Below are 6,000 nucleotides of genomic sequence, written 5' to 3' on the forward strand. Positions count from 1 at the left end.
TTGTTATGGCCGACTTCTTCAATATAATATAATTAATATAGCATGGCGTGTAAAGGATTTTTGGAGCTTATCCTTTACTCCGGTTAAAGTTGACTTCATGAAGATCTGTTTGGTATATAATGCAGTTAGCTAGAAATGTTTAGATATATGATCTTTTGATCATATGATATGGTGTATAGTATGTGCAATTAGATAGTGAATGTGAAAGTGATTTTGTACAACAATTGTAATATAGAATATGCACATAACTGAAATTGTATCTCATGCATATGATAGATGCAATCATAACAGTTCATTTTTTGTACTATTGGCTATAAGCTACTTTTCAACAGTGAGCCATCATATTCCGGATAGTGAGTCCATCTGACAGTGAGCCACTTGTTTTTTTAACTATAACCGGTTACATATTACTAAGAGTTAACCCTCTCAGTGGTTTTTACCATCTTGGGTTTTCCACGTATAAATCTTTGTGTTATGTGGTGTACTCTTTTGTTTGCTATCTTGTTATTTCTGTAGCTAAGCAATGTTATGTGGTTGGTTGTTTAAAAGTTTTAATAAGTTAAAGGGAATACTGATTTACCCCTCCCCTCTCAGTATTCTGGGTGTTCAACAATTGGTATCAGAGCCTACTCCTTTAGAAGAGTTTAACCACTCGAAGGAGATCCAAAAAGTTGAATTTATGGATATTAGTGAAGAACTTAGAAATGCTCTTGAGGATCTTGAGGCAGTCGAAAATGAAAATAAAGATCTGAAAGAAAATGTCTAGCTGGTAAATGAATGCATTGAAAAACTAAGAGAACAAATTTGGAAATTCGAGTTAAGGCATAAAGATGTTAGTGAAGAGCTCAAGCAAGCGAACAACACTATTGCAGATCTAAAAACCAAAAGTGAAGGTGATGAGAAAACCAAGGAATACTTAAACAAAATGGTGAAATGCAAATTAGAGGATTGTAAGAAGCTAGAATAAGAAGTTACAACCTTGAAATCGGATCTGGAAAAGTCAAAGAAACTAGAAGACAAAGTTAAGGTAAGCTCAGGTAAGCTAGATCAAATGTTAGTTGTGCAAAGATCTCCGGAAAACAAAAGTGGTCTAGGATTTGAGACAAGAGAAAGTTTGCAAAGCAAATTTAGAAATGAAGAAGGACCATCTCTAGCAAAAGAAGTCGAGTCTGGCAAGTCAACAAAAGATGACAAAGGTAACTCATCGGTTAAACAATAGGTAAGTAAACAAAATGTCCCATTCAATAGCTGTTGTTTTAATTGCAATAAATTAGGTCATAAAGCATTTGAATGTAAGAATACAACAATTCAGAATGTTAGGTCTTTCTCTAGTAGATGTTATATTTGTAACAATTATGGTCATAAAGCTAGTCAATGCAAAAATCATGTTGTAGTAGATCAGAATAGATATAGACAGTTTGTAGGTCGATGTTTTGTTTGCAACATGTCTGGACACAAAGTTAACTAGTGCAGGTCAAGACAAAGACAAAGGAATGGCAGATGTTAGAACTACAACAAATCTGGTCACATTGCAAGGCACTATAGAGAAGAAGTAAAGGCGAGTGCAACAACAAAGAAAATCAACAAAGAAGATGTGAAAGAAGAAATGAAGAAAATCTGGAGGAAAAAGGCAGTCGAGGCTGCACCTAGCTGCAGTGCAAATATTGGGTCCGATAACTAAGTATCAGAGGCTTTGGCCTAGGGGAGTTAAATCACAAAAAATCTACCCCCTCCCAAAGAGCATAGGGCTGTGGTAACAACAGGAAGATATGAGTATTATGGCAAAGACTCCGATTGAATTCATGCAATTTTGGTCAAATAAGGAGGTCCGAAAAGACTCTGTGAACTCAAATAGAACATAATCTCAGAAAAAGCCGATCTTATTTTTATTCCATTTAATGCGTGCAAGTGGGCTGAAAAGGCATAAAAGGAAACTTGCTAATGGTAAATAATAATAAAAAATTTAACATTAAAATATACTAGTATAGTTAAATATAATTAATTTTAATCAAGTTAATGAATGGTCAAAAGACATGAAATGAAAAGTTGTGGCTCCCTCAAATGTGAGATATAAAAGGGAGAAGAGAACCTCATTTTAGGGGGATATGGGAATCAGTAGTGCACATTGTGGCTCCCTCAAACATGAGATATAAAAAGTGCACATTTTATTGTGAAAGGTTGTGTCCCTTTCAAAGGGTAGGAATAATGAAGAGTTGCACTCTTTCAAAGGGTTCTAATGGTTAAATGGTGTGTATCTTACCAAAGGGCATACATGATGAAGAGGTGTGACCCCTCCCTCACATTAAGAGATATAAAGGAAAGGAATCAAAGCATACCGTGAGAACAACATTGATCAAATCAGATAAAAAATGTTATTAAGTTAAATGCAGTAACATCCTTGTTTTTGGTCGTATGCATGGGGATTTGATTAATGAAGAGACCGCAAGGAGTACACTGGTATTACATGCAAGTTACTCAATAAGCAACTACAACAAGTGGTATGAATATTTAACGAAATTCTGTGCACGTGTAATGAATATAACAATTTTAATATGCAAACATCTATATATTTTTTCATGCTGAATATCAATACATAATAGAACAATATGCAAAATTTCAATATCCATAATATAATAAACACAAATACAAAATGAACAGATTCATGTTTTGATAAGTTTAGATATTCGTAGTGATTGTGTAAATGGCTATATCTATATGAATCGGTAATGGACATCGAACAATCCTTGAAGAAGAGAGCATAAAAGGAAAGATTGAATCTACAATTATCATTAAGACAAAGTGATACTTTGGATTTTTCTATTAAAGAGATAAATGTATTCCTTCTCTAACCCCCCTTATTGGCTGAGAATTGTACTCTAGGGTAAACTAGGGCATTTTACGAAAGGGGACATTACACCTACTGCACCTGCCGAATCCCTCAAAAAATATTTTTCCAATGATGAGGCTTTTCAACAAGCTCATTAGAAACAAAGCTCACTATCATTGACTTTTGTCTTTTTTAAAAAGATGTAGAAGAATTGAAAATAAAACTAAATGGTAAATCAATAAATATGAGGGTGGCAACATTGAAATACATATTGTACTTGAAAAATAGTTATAAAAAGATGCATAAGTAAAGAATTACAAATAAAATTTTGACAAACTAGTAAAACCTAGAAACTACTAAACTTTTAAGTGAATGTTAACAATTTACAATCGACAATAAAAATATTGTATTCAAAATTTATATTATATTCGAGATTTCATAATGATGATTACAAATTTTTAAAATAACAAAATGGAGTGAAGTGAGGTCTGTTGTCATCACCAAACTCCTAATCACTAGAACTTTTCAACTCAACATGGTCAAGATCCTCCAAACTAATACCAACCAATTGTTTGTGTAGAATCCTCATCAAGATGTGCTAGCTGTTCAACTCTATACCCACTGTGATGTTGGACTATCCTTGTACAATAGTGTGTTGTGGTCAATAAGATATAATATACTGTATAACCACAAGCTTCTTTGCTCTCCTAGAGGTAATCATGTTCATCTTAAGGGAGTGGATGAGGTTATAAGTAGAGTAGTTCCTCTCATCACTAGAAGAAATACAAATTTGAGATAGCAAAAGAATGGCCAAAGAGGTAGTTGAAGAAGTTAATCCATGCATAGTCCACAACAAAATTGGTTCCTCCTATGCCATAATTTCCCTATCCATCTTGGCCTCCTTAGAATAACATTTAAGAGCATCAAATTTTGTTCACTCAGTTTGAATGATGCCAATCTCTATAAGATCATACATCTTTTGGATGATCCTCATAAACCCTACCTTCACTTCAACATTCTACCTGACTTTTTTACATACCACTTGGGGTTCAATGCATAGGCAACCATGTCCAAGGGAGCATTGAACTTATCCCATCTTTAATGATTGATTGGTTGAATGTGCTCAATGTATAATGCTAATGTGGGATCCTTTTCTTGCATGACGACTTCATTTGGTCTAACATAGAACCAATTCACTCATATACCTCTCCAAGGCTAGGTGCATTAGCATCATCATATTTAATCCCATGTAAGACTTGAGTAATGATGGAAACAATATATTTTGCATCACCTCGAAAAACATCTCTCTTCACTATATCCTTCTTTCTCTTCCCTTACTCTATCTTGGACTTGGGCCATCAATTCCATTTTTCTATCGTAACCATTAGTTGCAATGCGTCGTGCAACTCAAGCATTCTCTCCAAGACAATGAAATAGGATGCATATCTAGTCTAAATAGGTTTCTATATTCCTTCCAAGAGGTCTTGAAAAATGCATGTGAAGTGTGATGGTTGTAGATAAATATCTGCACATCTCTAAGATCATTGACCATTTCTTTGATCCAATTAATCTTTCCCATTTCTTTGTATGCATTATTCATCGACATGCACACAACAAGGAGTCCATAAAACATGTCTATAAGTTGCTTTAATGATCTTACATGTAGTTTTGCACACATGGGTTGCATCTACGTCACTACTTGGACCAAATTTTGTGGCCCAACCTCCTCTATAACATTGTTGAGGATCTAAAACTAAAGATTGGCATCCTTGGGATGTATTAAACAATCATCCACTTTAAGACAATAAGGGTCCTTTGAATATGTATCTATGATATAGATGAGTGGATGATGCCTAATGTCTGTCCACCAATCCATGACTATAGTGCATTAATTACTTAACATTCCTTAAAATTCCTTTATTTTCTCTATCAACATATTTATCTTGGAATAGTTCTTATCTAAGATTGTGGTCCTTTATTTTGTCTCTCTTGGTGGCACATATGATGGTCCCGTCCTTGCTACATTCGCTATCACCTCCTGATAAGAAGGAGACCAAGACATATGCAACAAAATGCCATTGACAAAGAAGAATTTTCCTATGGCAACCCTTGCCTCATCCTTCACTTGCACATTGAATAATTTTGTCATTGGGTTAGGAGCGTTACTTCTCATCTTGCATTTTCCCCTAGCTTGTGTTACCCTTGATGTAGAATAAATTGAAATATGTGCAATTACACTTTTGCAAATTAGTAGAAGTAGAACCTTGTCTTTGGTGAACCCTCAACCTTAGAGACAAAGAAGGAGATGTAGGTGCATTTTCTTCACCGCATGGATCACTCCATAAATTACATATTAGCCTTCTAATTTAGTTTTTTGCCAAGGTTTCACATACTTTTTCATCCTTTTCCTTGGATATGAAAGAGGTGGGCATAAACTTTGGTAATGCCACCTTGAAATTCAAGCTTATAAAAGTGAGACTTCCACATCTTAGTACCCCTAGAATTTCTAGGCTTGACTTGCAATTTTTTTGTGAATTGTCTTAGAGGAGATTTGGGACCAAAGGGACTCTTGGCAAATTTTGCTAACACTTTAGAAGGGCAATTGATATTTACACTAGTAGTGGAACTAGTGGTATTTCATTATCACCACTCTTCTTTTGCATTTTCATCATGATCAGGTGCATAATTAGATTCAATTTGGGCATCATCTTCAACTTTTTAAGGCTCAACTTGTAACCTCATCCTCACTCATGCCTTGAGAACTCATAATTGTAATAAACAATATAAAATTTGCAAGTTTATAATTTTAATATTAAAATTTAAATTATGTGTAATGCAAAGGATTAAGACACAACTTTTATTTTTTATTTTTCTTAATTCAAGTTGAACAAAGTGCAGAAGCAAAGGTTACACATATAAAAAACTTTGTTCTCAATCTTTGTCAACCAAGGATTTCACTTTTGTTTTTCTTACTTTAGGTCACATGAAGTGCACAAAAGTTATAAATCTAGTTTGACAAGATAAAAAACTAATAAAAGCAAATTGTAAAAATAAAAATGACAACTTCCTATTGTATCATTTTATTTTGCAAAATAGAAAATTCAAAACTAAACTATATAACAATAGAATTTAAAATTGAAATAAAATTTGCAACTCAGTATATGATTTTTTTT

This window comes from Cryptomeria japonica, chromosome 2 (assembly GCF_030272615.1).
Source record: "Cryptomeria japonica chromosome 2, Sugi_1.0, whole genome shotgun sequence".
NCBI classification, from domain to species: domain Eukaryota; kingdom Viridiplantae; phylum Streptophyta; class Pinopsida; order Cupressales; family Cupressaceae; genus Cryptomeria; species Cryptomeria japonica.